Consider the following 16,150-nt stretch of genomic DNA (forward strand, 5'->3'; position numbering starts at 1 on the left):
TTTATTCCTTACAACTTGTCCATCTTAATTCAATTTATTCCTAAATACCCATTTAGTTCCAATAACATTCTTATTTTTAGGCTGGGGAACTAAATTCCATGTGTCATTCTTCTTAATCTGATCTAATTCTTCTTCCATAGCTTTCATCCAACATTCATCTTTACGTGCTTTAATTAATAATATCGGTTCGACTTGAGAAATTAAACATACCTCATTAGTTGGCAGTCTTCTTCTTGTCATAACTCCATTATTTTTATCCCTAATGATCTGATCTTCTGAATGATTCAATCTCACATACCTAGGAGTCTTCTAACTCTCTGTTCCTCTTCTTGATTCTTCAGTTGTTGAATTTTTTGATACTGCTAGAGTAACTGGTTCAACATTTTGTTGCTGTAAAGGTATTACCAGTTTAGTTAGGATCATTTCCACTACCGGTTCTTGCTCATAAACTCTGATTTGACTTCTATTCAGCTCATCCACCTTGACATTAGCTCTCTCAACAATTCTCTGCAATCTTTTGTTATAACATCTATATGCTTTTCTTAGAATAACCAAGAAATATTCCTTCATCACATCTAAGATCAAATTTGCCAATGAAATAATCTCTCCTGATATAACTTTTACTACCAAAGATTCTAAAATACTTAACTATAGATATATTGCCAAACCATAATTCATAAGGTGTCTTACTGATTTCTCCTTTGATATGTATTTTGTTGAATGTATAGACTGCTCTTCTCATTGCTTCTCTCCAGTAGATATGAGGTAGACTAGCTTCCATCATCATTGTTCTAGCAGCATCCAAGATAGTTTTGTTCTTCCTTTCTACAACTCCATTCTGCTAAGGTGTCTAGGGAGCAAAAAATTGTCTCCTTATACCATGCTTCTCACAAGAGTTATTAAACTCATCGTATGTGAATTTTCCACCATGATCTGACTTTAAACATTTAATATTCAATCTTTTCTCAGTCTCCACTTTAGGTTTAAAGATTTTACACTTTTCAAAAGCGTCAGATTGATCCCTTATAAAAGTAACACTAAGAGGGGGGGGGGGGGGGGTGAATCAATGTTCTATCAGAATGGAGAATTTAATCTTATTAACACAACAACTTATCAACTGATAAACATAAAAACACATAACAATAAGCAATAATCTAATAAAAAAGATGAAAACCATAATACCATATATTTATACATGGAAAACCTCAAAGAGGAAAAACCACAGCGGGATTGGAGACCCATAATAACTATCCATTGATCAGATGAATAAATATTACAAAAAGGGGCCTACACATGCAGGAAAGTCAACAACCTAGAGCACACTGTTTATCACAAAAGGAGTCTCTGTAATGCCCCACCAAGAACCCTAAAGGAAAACAACACAACTAAGCAACTAAAGGGTGAAATATTTATTTTTTAAAGATTAGGTGCATTAATTATAACCATTGCATGTCTAATAACACAATGGAAGACTAACACATGATTTCTTAAGGGTTACCAATCATAGATTATATTAACACCATGGTTAATCCAATTATTCATTTAATTAGATAAAGTCAATGCTTAAGTTCAGAACTACACACACATCTAAATTCCACAATGAAAGAAACCAAAGTATTCCAATGCATTCAATTTATCCATAAATCATTTATACATAACATCAAAGCAACTGAATTTTAACATACATTCCACTGACATAATACTACAATATCCATAGATACATGGCTTCCAAAAATACCAAAGAATCTAAAAGTTACAATATCAAGGTTACATAAAAGTTTGATGCAATGACCACAAGGTCTCAACTGAACAATGATCACGAACATGAGTTAGTACATGAACCATGAACCAAGAAACACCAGTGAATCCTTTCCTCACCTAAAGATACAATCCAAAACATCCAATGGGAGGTGGCACTACCACCCAACCATGTGATCCCAAAATCGAACCACCCCACTGTGCTAGGAGATAGTAGAAAACCCTCAAGCAAGCAAAGTGAGACAAGTACAAAAGAACTACAAGACTTCGCAAACATCCATGTAACTCAACTCACAAAACACTAGTGACTCTAAGGAGAGAGTGTCATCACATAGCTTGATGGTTACCGTGGTAGGCCTCCTAGGTCCTGGTTCTATGTCCTGGTAACCTCGCCCAGCTTCTAGATCCAACTAAGTCTCATGCGGACCCTACCAATCCTTTCGTGAAGACAATTTGGTAAGTTTTCCATTCCAGGCCTTCTCGTAACATTATGAGCCCTGTACAAGCACTACACCTATGCACGAGGTACATTATATTAATTAATATTTATTCTACCCACCCCCTAATCAATTATTAGGTTATCACTTTTTAACTGACTTTTGATGGGTTATCCTGTCATCCACTTCGGGTATGACCTCCGCTCAAAAGTCACTCTCTCTCATAGGACACTAATAGGAAAGGTCTCTCTATGAGAAATCTATGGCAAAATAGACAACCATAACTAATCCTAACAAACTACAGCTGAAGGATACACAATCACTAACCCAAGATTGACCATTTGGACAAAAACACACAATGGCTCACATCAACGAGGTTATACAACAACACCTGACCAAGTAGATATAACAACATATAACATAATGACAACTCAACCAGAATTACAATGAAATTAAGTTTGACTGCAAACCCATTTACACAAGATCCTAATAGAGACAATCTTTTCTTAAAATAGCCAAAAGCATAAATAACTTGCAATTAAAGATTTTTCAAACTGTAGCGTCGTAAATTGTACGCACTCGCTAGGGTGGTACAATTTCACACCTAGTTTAGCACCTGCCTTAGTGCATTTTACATTCTGCATTACATTTTTCCTTTAGCACTTAATTAATCAAATTAATTAGGTCTAAGGTCCTAATTCATCATTCTCTACATCATAAAGTTGGGCCCTTTCACTAAAGCACGCCCCTCGCATTTTATTCCTTCAATACATCACTCAATCAAAAACCCTAATTAAGTCCTATTTCGAACTTGGGGGCTTGGTTTCGGGGTCAAAACATCTCGAAATCACCTGTAACTTCGGGATTCTCTCTAAAATCATCATATCCGACGGCCCTGAAAATTTGGTGAAAAGTTGTCGGGACCGTGGCGCCCGGTGCACATGGTCCCGGACATTTTTCTCGAAATTTTGGGAGCACGGTCCAATCATAAAATAAAGCTTAACCCCTAGAAATTGGCGGGATATTCAATCTCTAGGTCGGCCAAAATACAAATTTACGACCTAGGGTTTCATACATAAAAGCTCTCTTTCCTCATTTGAAGGGATCGGATTTTTGTTTCCAGGAACTTCATATGCAGTGAAAGAGCAGATCTTTGAGGACTTCAACAACATTCAACATCATTCTATCAAGCATCTATCAAATTCATTCATCCACTTAGGGCTTGGAAGACATTGAAGAACAATAGGAGATTACCGACTAAAGATTGGCTTGTACTCCTCCCTTGAGGGTTGGGTATGATTTCGTATTGTTTTCATGTCTTTGCATAAGCTTTGATACATCATTTATTCATGCTTTAGATCACATTGCATCTTGATTTAGAGCATTTACATTATCATTTGCAAGCAATTAGGGTTTACTTTCTAGGTTGCTCTAGTTTGCTTTCTTGCATTTTGGACCTTGCACACACACTAGGTCTTCACACACAATACATTTTACAAAACAACTTGGCTATTCGTGGAGGTGGAAATCACCGAAGCGGGGGTTTGACTAAGGCAAAACCCTATATAGCCGCCCCTCCCCCTTTTCAGATATTATTGCAGGTTTTGAGATTCGGACGACGCCGCGGGATACAGATCCGGAGAGAGAAGGTTGGAACAACACTCTGTGTGAAATTGCAGAGCAGGAGACTGGGACAGGGGTGCTGGGCGCCCTGGTCCTGCTAGGACAGGGGCGCTGGGCGCCCTGGTCCCTGGGACAGAGGCGCTGGGCGCCCTGGTCCTCCGGACAGACAGTTTGCTGATAGCTTTCCGACAGTGTTCCAGAGTGCAGAACAGCAGTTTCCGGTGCAGTTTTCAGGACAGTGGCGCCCGCGCCCCCGTCCTGAACATCTTCAGTCCGATTTTGACTCTGGGTACACATCTGCATTCTTATTTCATGCTTGTATTTACAGCTGTTCATTGTTTAATCTCAATTCTGCAATCTTGTTATTAGTTCATACTTGCATTTTGAGATTAGGGTTTGAACTTGCATTACTTGATCTTACAATTTCAACAAGGGAATAGAAATCCTAATAGATATCCTGTGGCTCTCTCTTTCACCAAAAGAAGTAGCCAATTGTGCAATATCTCTAGGCTCTTTCGTATTCCGTAATGTGTGTCAAAAGGTAGGATTAGGGCATGATTAACCTAGTCTCGCTTTTCCCCCCACACATTTTGGTGAACCCGACGTGAATCTATCATTGCTTCCTCTTGCATTACATTTGTTAGATCTAGATCTAGATTTAGTGTGTTTTCATTTCATTTTCATTAAAGAAAAAAAAAAAGAAAAAAAAAAATGTGTTTCTTTGCATTGTGTGTTTAAATTTTATGCAATCTTTTCAAAATGTCAGATTTTTATTTGCAAAATGTTCATGCTTTTGATGATTATTATGAGTATAGCCAAGATGAATTAGATGAAGCTTTAGATGAGTTTTTAAACCCTAAAGATGCCAAACCTTCATTTTACCAAAAACTCATAAACCTTGTTACTATGCCATTTAGGTGTGATGAGAAAGATAAGTCGAATGATTCCTCTCAAGGATACATTCCTATCAACTCTTCCCCTGAATCTAGTAACATGGTTGTTTTCAATAATCCCCTCTATGAGGAGATGTCTCCTTTTGAATCAAAAGACAAACCTTTCAATAGATATGATCATGCTTTGTTGGATGATGCTCTTGATGACTTTGTGGCTTTATCGAAATCTCTAAACAAAAACAAAACCTCTAAATTGGTTAACATGATAAACTTGAATGAGCATAAAAAGCCTCTCTTTGAAGTCCAAGGAGCTTATCCTTCTCCCACCTTTCAAGTTTCTAAGTCACCTCTCCTTACCGTCCAAGGAAGGTATGATCATGATTCCTTTCGTACCCCGAATAAACCAATCATCACCGTGCAAGGAAGAAAACCTGTAAGTCCTTACAGTTATGCTAAGCAAATAACTAGAGAGAGTTATCATGCGGTTGCCCATACTTATCATACTAGAAATAATAGGCAACCTAATCCTCCTCCTGTTATTCCAGTTTCCCTTCCTAATCCTCAACCAATTCTTCCTCAAGCTACCCGTATTTCGCAAGTTATGGGTAAGGAATATGATCTCATAGAACAACTTAAAGCTACCCCTGCTAAGATATCCCTTTGGGATTTGATTCAAACTTCTTCCGCTTATCATGGAATGTTACAAGATGCCTTGAAAGATTTGAATGTTCCTCCACCAAATACATCTACTAATATAGCATCTTTTGTTAACTCTGTGATGAATCCTAAAGCTCAAATTGTGTTTACCCAAGATGAGTTGCCTACTAGTGAAATTCAACAACAATATGATCCCTTGATGATTGTGGTTGTCATGAAAGACACTGCTATAAGACGAACACTAGTAGATAATGGCTCTGGCCTTAATGTGTGTAGCATTAATTTATTGCATAAGATGAATGTGGATACATCTCTTATTGAGCCTGATTCTCGTCCCATTCATGGCTTTGACAATGTGGCTAAGACTTCATTAGGTATCATCACCTTACCTCTCACAGTGGGACCTATTACTTTGCCTACTCCTATCCATGTTATGCCGGGAAATTTAACATACAACTTGTTATTAGGGAGGCCTTGGATTCACAGCATGCAAGCTGTCCCCTCTACATTGCATAGACAAGTTAAATTCGTTTATAACAATAAGACATATACTTTGATAGGTGATACTAATTTTCAAGCTTGTCTACAAACATCTACTTCCAAAGGGAGTTCTTCTAAGCCATCCTCGTCTAGTGATGACTCTTTAAACAAGAAACCTATCGATGAATCCTCGCTCTCCGATGATCGAAATTCTTTGGATGAGTCTGGAGCTCCTGAAGAGGATCCTTCTCGACTTGAAACTGCACATAAAAAGGATTTTGATCCTGAGAAGGTTCTCGTAGAGGATGATTGGGGATCTCTTGATTTTAACCCTACCTTTGTAGGTGAATATAAGGTTCCTTCTAGAGAAATTAAAATTGAAAAGAAGGAAGAAGCTGAAAATCATAAAGTTGAAAAGAAAGAAGAAGCTAAAAATCAATCAACCTTACCTGAATCTATGAGTAATAATTTTGTGGCCGCTTCTCAAACTTCTTCTCCCCACATCTATAATTATGAAGAGTTTGATTCTTTGTCTTATGAAAAACCACCTTCTCTTCCTGAAATGGCTGATCATTATGGTCATGGTTTTCGCATTTTTGCTAAACATGGGTATCATGGAAAAGGTTGTGGTGCTCATGAACAAGGGATAAGAGTTCCTCTAGAGACTAATTTTCACAATTATGCCTTTGGACTTGGCTATAATCCCTGCAGATGTACTAAAGCTTCTAAAAGACCATGCATTAGTGTTAATGCTATTTCTACATCTCTATCAATACAACATCCTGAGTCTATTGATGGGGATCCTTCGGGTGATTGTGCTTTGGATATCTTCCCTACCGACGATGCTTTAGCTGAGTTCTTGGGAGCCTATGACACTCTTCCTCGTTATCATCACAATAGGGGACTCCCTTATTGTTTGAACACTGAAGCCTATTTTGGAAAAGAGATTGATAATGACAAGATTGTGAAAGAATTCCCTCAGTTAAAGGATACTCCTCAACAAAGTAATCTTCTCATAAGTGATACCCTTGATGTTAAGATGGATCCTTGCAACAAAGAGAAAGTTATTAAGATTGGAAAATGTTTGGATGAAGAGGAACAAAAACAATGTGAAGAACTATTGCATGAATTCCCTGAGATCTTTGCTTGGACATATTCTGACATGCCTGGTATAGATCCTAAGATTGTTACTCATAATATTATCTTAGTTCCTGATGCTAAGCCCGTGAAACAAAAGATTCGAAAAATGAATCCCAAGGTGGCTCTGCTTGTTAAGGCTGAGATTGAAAAATTATTGGAGGCTGGATTTATCCGCCCTATTGACTATTCCCCATGGATTTCAAATATTGTCGTTGTGGCTAAACCAGATAACAAAATAAGGATGTGTACTGACTTTCGGGATCTAAATAAGGCTTCTTTAAAAGATGATTTCCCTCTTCCAAACATTGACATGATAGTTGATTCTACGACAGGACATGCCTTGTTATCCTTCATGGATGGTTTTTCAGGCTATAATCAAATTTTCATAAACCCTCAAGATCAATTCAAAACCGCTTTCACCACTCCCTGGGGTACGTTTTGTTGGATAATGATGCCTTTTGGACTTAAAAATGCTGGTGCAACTTATCAACGAGCGATGACCCTTATCTTTCATGATTATATGCATAAGATTTTAGAGGATTATGTTGATGATATTTTAGCTAAATCCTTTCTTCGCATGGATCATGTTAAAGTCCTTTGTCAAATCTTTGAAAGAATTCGTAAATATCACATTCGCTTGAATCCCCGAAAATGTGTTTTTGGTGTGGATAGTGGAAAACTATTAGGGTTCATAGTTTCGCATCGTGGGATTGAGGTGGACACTAAGAAAATAGATGCTATTGTTAACATGCCACCTCCTCGAAATGTGTCTCAACTTAAAAGCTTACAACTAAAGATTCAAGCTATTCGTAGGTTCGTGTCTCAACTTGCAGATCGTACCTTTCCTTTTACTCAACTTCTTAAAAAGGATATCACTTTTCAATGGAATGAAGACTGTCAGCAAGCATTTGAAGATTTAAAAGTGTATTTGGCTAGTCCTCCTATTCTTCAACCTGCTGAACCTTCTAAACCCTTCCTTCTGTATACAGCTGCTTCTTCTCATGCTCTCGCAGCATTGTTAGCACAACATGATAAAGATGGTAAGGAATGTCCGGTTTATTACATAAGTCGTACCTTACTCGATTATGAGACCCGATATTCTGCGATAGAGAGACAATGCTTGGCCATGGTGTTTGCGACTCAGAAATTGAGACATTATCTTTTAAATTTAGAAGTCCATGTCATGGTTAAGTTTGATCCTTTGAAGCATCTTTTCTCTAAAACTGATTTATCAGGACGTCTAGCTAAGTGGCTTATGATGTTAACTGAATTTGACCTTAAATTTGTTTCACAAAGAGCAATTAAAGGACAAGCGTTGACTGATCACTTAGTTGAGGCCCCTTCACCTTTCTCCTTCCCTAACCCCGAGTCCTTTCTCAATGACTTCATTCTTTCTATAGAGAAAGATGAAACTTGGGAGTTATACTTTGATGGCTCTAAGTGTCGTACGGGATCGAGGGCAGGTGTTGTTCTAATTTCTCCTACAAAGAAACCTATTCCCTTATCATATCGTCTAAATTTCCTGTGTACCAATAACGTTGTTGAGTATGAGGCTCTTATAGCGGGAATAAAAGCAGCCTTGGCCCTGAATATAAAACACATACATATCTATGGAGATTCGCAATTGATTATAAGACAAGTAACAGGAATATATCAAGCAAAACAAGACCAATTATCACAATATAAAGACCTTGCTATCTCTTTATTACAAAATTTTGATTCTTATACTATGGAACCCGTTCCTCGAAAAGATAATCGACATGCGGATGCAATGGCATGTGTGGCTTCTCTAGTATCTTTAGAGGACCCTGTGGTCGATCTTAAATTCGTTATTCACAACCTTATTTCTCCAGCTATTATAGATGATTCTAGCCGGGTAACATGTTGTGACTTTGTAGACTCAGACGAATGGTACTCGCATATCGTAAGATATTTGACTGATAATACCTTTCCTGATTCCGTTAATAGGAACACTAGGGCTAGAATCCACAAGCTGTCTGCTAGATATATCATCCTTTCTAATGTCCTTTACCGAAGGGGTTATGATGGTCTTCTCCTTCGTTGTCTTAACAAGTCGGAAATCCTTGTTGCTCTTGAAGAGGCACATTTAGGTGCCTGTGGGGGGCATTTTGGGGGCAAATCCTTGGTTCATAGATTGCTTCGTATGGGATACTATTGGCAAAATATGCAGAAGGATTCCTTTTCATTTGTTAAAAAATGTCATCAATGTCAACAACACAATAATCTGATTCATGCTCCTGCCCAAGAACTCCGTTCTCAAGTAGCTTCTTGGCCTTTCTCCGCATGGGGTTTGGATCTTATTGGAAAAATTTCTCCTCCTTCATCTCAAGGACACACCTTCATTATAACTGCAACAGATTACTTTACGAAGTGGGTAGAAGCTATTCCTCTTCGCTCTACTACTGCTGAAGTGATTTGTCAATTTCTCTTAGAAAACATCATTTCTCGATTCGGGATACCTTCTACTATTATCTCAGATAATGGGACATCGTTTAAAAACAAGGATGTGAAGAAATTCCTCGAGAAGTATCATATCAAACATCGATTTTCTACACCATATTATCCTCAGTCAAATGGTCAAGCCGAATCATCTAATAAGATAATTGAACAAATTCTTCGTAAAACCGTAAATAAGCATGGTAAGGATTGGAGTAACCAGCTAATCTATGCTCTTTGGGCTTACCGAACGAGTGTACGAATTGCTACGGGAACTACTCCTTATAATCTTGTTTATGGTGCTGATGCTATTATGCCCTTAGAGTTAGAAATTCCATCACTTAGGGTTTCTCTCAAAGGTATAGTAGATGATGACTCTTATAGGGAACAACGACTTCAACAGCTTGAGATGCTTGATGAACAGTGCATAAACGCTCTTGAGCATATTCAAGCGTATCACAAAAATCTACAACGAAGCTATAATGACAATGTTATTCAACGTTCCTTCTCAGTAGGTGACTTAGTCCTTTATGAGAATCAGCGCAATGTGAATGCCTTGCCTACTGAAAAGGGAAAATTTAGTCCTAATTGGCTTGGACCATATATCGTTATTGAGGATTATGGATCAGGTGCTTACAAAATAGCGGATGTAGACGGTATGCCTCTTAAAGAACCTATCAATGCTATGCACTTGCGTAGATATTATGCTTAATTCTTCATTTCTTATCTATCTTCTTTTCAAATTCTTCAACATTGGATAATATGTTAGTATTTCTTAATTAAAGCAAAATAGAATTAAATGTTATGTCGTTTAATCTATATTGCTTCGTTCCTAACAAGCATGTCTTCTTACTTTATAGTTTGTCTTGAATTCATTTATGTAAATTGTAAAAGATTTACATCCCCGTTATGCTAGCATATTATACAATGTCTTTATGTGTGTTAAGTTGAATCGTATCATGTTGTGTTTAACTTCAAAATTAAATCACATTAGTTATATGATTCTTAGACTTAATGCATATTTCTTCCTTATCATCAATGTAGCACTGGATTAAATATTTTAATTAAGTCACACATGTATCAATTTAATCATGGAGCATTGAGAAATCAATCACATGGCAATTAAATTCTGAACATACATGTACATTTACCAAATGTATTAGATTTAATCAAAACAAAACATACATTGTTTTAAGCATTAAAGATAACACTTTTGAGAGAAAAGATAAGCATGTATATATACATATATATGTGTGGATCGTATACAAATCTAGGTCACTGTACATCATAAAATCATCTCCTATTCCTAGGGCTAGTGGCTGGAGAGTGTCGACTGGATGCTCCCTCTTGGTTTGGCCATGAATGTGGACCCATGGGTGTGTAGCGCGATACAGATCGTGAGTGACTCCGAGAGGAACTCCTACGATCCCTATCCATAAGGATCGCACGATAGGTGGTAGCCTCGGTCTGAGCCGCTGCTAGATCTCACCGCGCCTGCTGGAGGTCCTCTGATAGGACTCTCTCTCTCTCTACCGCGCCTGCTAGAGGTCCTTTGATAGGACTCTCTCTCTCTCCCTCCATATATCTACCTGTACTTGGAATGGGAAAAACAAATCCTCATGCCAACCCGCGTTCCCCTGAGGCCTATAGGCAATCTATGAGGAACTGGGGATCTGTGCTATCATGGAAATGTCTGTCATTGCCTGCTGAATCAAGGAACGCCATTCCTGCACATTAGCTGTGGTAGTAGAACAGATTTTTGTTAGTACCATTCTATATCATCAAAACATTAATCAATCAATATAAACCTACTATACCTGGATCTCCCTCGCGCCAGTAGGGATCATGATACGGTAGTATCTGTGACTGAGAACCACTAGGCTCCCCTCGCTCGTATACTCTATCCACGATGGGTGTAGGCTGGATGGTACTGGTGACAGGTCTCCGTATCGCCTCCTGTTCCCCCTGTTGGGGAATAGGAGGTGGATCCAGAGCTATGGTATCGTCTCCTGAATGGTGGGGAGCTGCATCCGACTCCTCCTCATCATCTCAATCCTCCTCCTCCTCATCCTCCTTGTCATCATCATCCTTGTCCTCATCTGCATCATCACCTGCATCATCCTCGTCCTCCTCTCTATCTGCATCCTCATCCTCCTCCTCCTCGTCACTGGGCTGATCGCCTGTAGGTGGATCAGGATCTCCCGCCTCCTCATGACCCTATCCCTCCTCTGGCTCCTCTAACCTGGATCCCTCGTCCTCATCTCGGTCTCCATGTCTCCATGGGCCTGGATAGCCTGTCGGATAATCTGGTGGAAAGATAGGACTTGGATATGATCTCATGAACCATGAAACATATCTACGCTGTGCTCCAGGCTTTGCAGAATAGTCAGTGACTACATCCTGATCAGATCCCTCTAAGTTTGTCGTCTCAATATCATCTACCGTCGGTCTCGCTACTGCTCCAGGTCTGGGAAGGACCCGTGAGTGTCGAGTATAGATGGGCACATCGGCTGGAACACACTACTCTAGTCCGAACTGCCTCCGTACTCGGTCAAAGTAGAAAGGGACTATGATGTGTGCATATCGTCCTCGCCGTAGGCAGTTCCTCTATAGACATGCTAACTGTCTCTCCATACCATCCCATCTATGCATCAGTAGGTAAGGTCTCCACACTATCACCTCGGCTGCCAGTCTATCAATAATCACTCTCCAATATAACAAATCTCCAAATCTCCACTCGCTGGTAAGTGGATAAGCGAACACCCTAGGTCGCTCGCTCGCTGTACTCAGCGAAAAGCCGATGGGCCTGGTGCATGTGAAGTGCTCTAAAATCCACACCTGCAGAAGTGTGCATGTCATCAAACTGAACCCCTGTCCGAATACATACTCCTCAAGGTCGTGATAGAGATGTGCTAGCATACTCCGACCCCACGCATACACTCTCCTGTGTCTCTCCATCGCTCTAATACACCATGTGAGGCCCCCATGCATGTGTGTCCCTCGCCCATTAGGGCAGATGGCTAGTGCTATGAGGGCTATCATCAGGCATCTCAGAAGTGGTACCTCCCTTGTAGGATGTAAGAGCCAGCTGACCATGATGTGACCTCTCATCTCGCTCGGCATGACTCTCCCTATGCAATACACCTGCTCTCTCTGATGATCCTCCGCTGATCGATCGGTCGTGTATGTAACTGTCGCTCCTCTGATAGGAAGACGAAGTATATGGTATACATCCTTGAGTGTGACCGTCAGCTCTCCTACTGGAAGGTGAAAAGTGCATGTGTCAGGATCCCATCGCTCCATCAAGGCCATCAGCATCGTAGGATGAAATCGAATGGCCGGCATGAGAATCACGTACCACAATCCTACAATCGATAGTGTGTCTCTCTCTGACTGAGTCAACCGTGGAATCTGATCTCGCAAAGTGCGAAGAATATGTCCCGCTGTGTGCTCTCTCATGTACGGGAGACCTTGCAACACGAAAACATGATCGTAATCAGTACTCGATCATCGAAATCGCAAATGCAAACCGTCGCACATCATATGCTAGCCCCGGAACCTCTCGCCAGGCCCTGATTGGGGACCATGGTGCCTTGTCAGGGACCATGGCGCCCTGTCAGGGACCATGGCGCCCTGAGGGGACCATGGAGCCCTGTCAGGGACCATGGCACCCTTGTCAGGGACCATGGCGCCCTGGGGGGACCAGGGCGCCCCTCAGGGACCATGGCGCCCTGGGTGGGCCCCGGTCAGCCTTTGAGGCCCACATACAATCACGGAAAAATCAAACATGCGAAAAATCAAAAGTCAAACGTTCAGTCAACTCACCTCGTCTAGTGGCTCGTCGTCGATCACGGCCTGGCGCAGGCTCTCAATCCTCGTGGGACGCTCCGGTCATCGTGAAGGCATGATGATGGCTATGTGGGCTCCGCTGCACTGAATAGTATTTTGAAATCAACAAAGTGACGAATACAAGTGTCACTTTCGAAGTATATACTCTTGTTTGTTTATTCTTACTTTTTGAAACCCTAATTTTCCTCTACCATTCATTTTATCATAACTTGGGTTTGGGAGATGCGATTTTCGAGCCGTTTGTTGTGTTGGAATCGTATTTTCCTTCCCCTACTCTCGGGATGTTCCAAAAAGTGCTCTGATGAAGCCTATTTAGTGAACACCCCTCATCAATACTCTCTTACACAATTTGTCGCAAGTAAACATGCTACCCTGTTTCACCTCCCTAATAAGCAAGTTGAAACAGGGGGGGCATATAGCTACTCACAGATTTCATCACTTTCCCTAGTAAGCATTAGGTGATTTTGTGATCTAACGTGTGTTTTGTAGGGTGTGGTTCCTAACTGTGTACTGCAGATACCGCTGGGGGCTTCGTCCGACAACTTATGGATATATCCTTTTTCAAATAATGTTTACTTTTCTGTACTTTAGCTTGCATATGCACGTAGTACTCATATGACCGCTAAAGTGGGGGCTAAATGTAGCATCGTAAATTGTACGCACTCGCTAGGGTGGTACAATTTCACACCTAGTTTAGCACCCACCTTAGTGCATTTTACATTCTGCATTGCATTTTTCCTTTAGCACTTAATTAATCAAATTAATTAGGTCTAAGGTCCTATTTCATCATTCTCTACATCATAAAGTTGGGCCCTTTCACTAAAGCGCGCCCCTTGCATTTTATTCCTTCAATACATCACTCAATCAAAAACCCTAATTAAGTCCTATTTCGAACTTGGGGGCTTGGTTTCGGGGTCAAAACATCTCGAAATCACCTGTAACTTCGAGATTCTCTCTAAAATCATCATATCCGACGACCCTAAAAATTTGGTGAAAAGTTGTCGAGACCGTGGCGCCCGGTGCACATGGTCCCGGACATTTTTCTCGAAATTTTGGGAGCACGATCCAATCATAAAATAAAGCTTAACCCCTAGAAATTGGCGGGATATTCAATCTCTAGGTCGGCCAAAATACGAATTTACGACCTAGGGTTTCATACATAAAAGCTCTCTTTCCTCATTTGAAGGGATCGGATTTTTGTTTCCAGGAACTTCATATGCAGTGAAAGAGCAGATCTTTGAGGACTTCAACAACATTCAACATCATTCTATCAAGCATCTATCAAATTCATTCATCCACTTAGGGCTTGGAAGACATTGAAGAACAATAGGAGATTACCGACTGAAGATTGGCTTGTACTCCTCCCTTGAGGGTTGGGTATGATTTCGTATTGTTTTCATGTCTTTGCATAAGCTTTGATACATCATTTATTCATGCTTTAGATCACATTGCATCTTGATTTAGAGCATTTACATTATCATTTGCAAGCAATTAGGGTTTACTTTCTAGGTTGCTCTAGTTTGCTTTCTTGCATTTTGGACCTTGCACACACACTAGGTCTGCACACACAATACATTTTACAAAACAACTTGGCTATTCGTGGAGGTGGAAATCACCGAAGCGGGGGTTTGACTAAGGCAAAACCCTATATAGCCGCCCCTCCCCCTTTTCAGATATTATTGTAGGTTTCGAGATTCGGATGACGCCGCGGGATACAGATCCGGAGAGAGAAGGTTGGAACAGCACTCTGTGTGAAATTGCAGAGCAGGAGACTGGGATAGGGGCGCTGGGCGCCCTGGTCCCTGGGACAGAGGCGCTGGGCGCCCTGGTCCTCCGGACAGATAGTTTTCAGACAGCTTTCCGACAGTGTTCCAGAGTGCAGAACAGCAGTTTCCGGTGCAGTTTTCAGGACAGTGGCGCCTGCGCCCCCGTCCTGAACATCTTCAGTCCGATTTTGACTCCGGGTACACATCTGCATTCTTATTTCATCCTTGTATTTACAGCTGTTCATTGTTTAATCTCAATTCTGTAATCTTGTTATTAGTTCATACTTGCATTTTGAGATTAGGGTTTGAACTTGCATTACTTGATCTTACAATTTCAACAAGGGAATAGAAATCCTAATAGATATCCCGTGGCTCTCTCTTTCACCAAAAGAAGTAGCCAATTGTGCGATATCTCTAGGCTCTTTCGTATTCCGTAATGTGTGTCAAAAGGTAGGATTAGGGCATGATTAACCTAGTCTCGCTTTTTCCCCCACACACAAACAATAAGAAAATACAACTATTTAAATACAAAGAAATCAATCTGTCATTTGTCCAATAAGGTTAAATAAATTCACATGAAAATTAATCTCCCTAATTATATGTTCATGATTTTTCTTTAACAAGTAATTCCGAATGACTTATATCCATAATCTAAATTAAGTTCCACATTTAAAATTTAATTAATAATATAATATATTTACAATAATAAATATATTCTTCAAATATATTATCATGTAATTATATCACATTAAACTATAAAATGAAGATTTAATATTGAAATAACTTTTATTTCCACTAATTACATAATAACACCTCTGAAAATACTATATATATAATTTATTTTTTTAAAGCATATATATATATAAAACCAAGTTTATGAAACCCGAAGGCAGGAAAAACAGTATCCACGGCTACCCCTGCTACCCCATGGTAGCACTGCTACCATATGGCAGTAGATGCAACCATTTGGTAGTGCTGCTACCATACGGTAGCATCCGCTACCCTTGGGTAGCGTTGTTGCCCTACGACAGCAGTTGCTACCTTTAGGTAGCCTCTACTACTGTGGGTAGCAGGCAATCCGCCTCCCAAC

Source organism: Cryptomeria japonica, chromosome 3 (genome assembly GCF_030272615.1).
Source record: "Cryptomeria japonica chromosome 3, Sugi_1.0, whole genome shotgun sequence".
Lineage (NCBI taxonomy): Eukaryota > Viridiplantae > Streptophyta > Pinopsida > Cupressales > Cupressaceae > Cryptomeria > Cryptomeria japonica.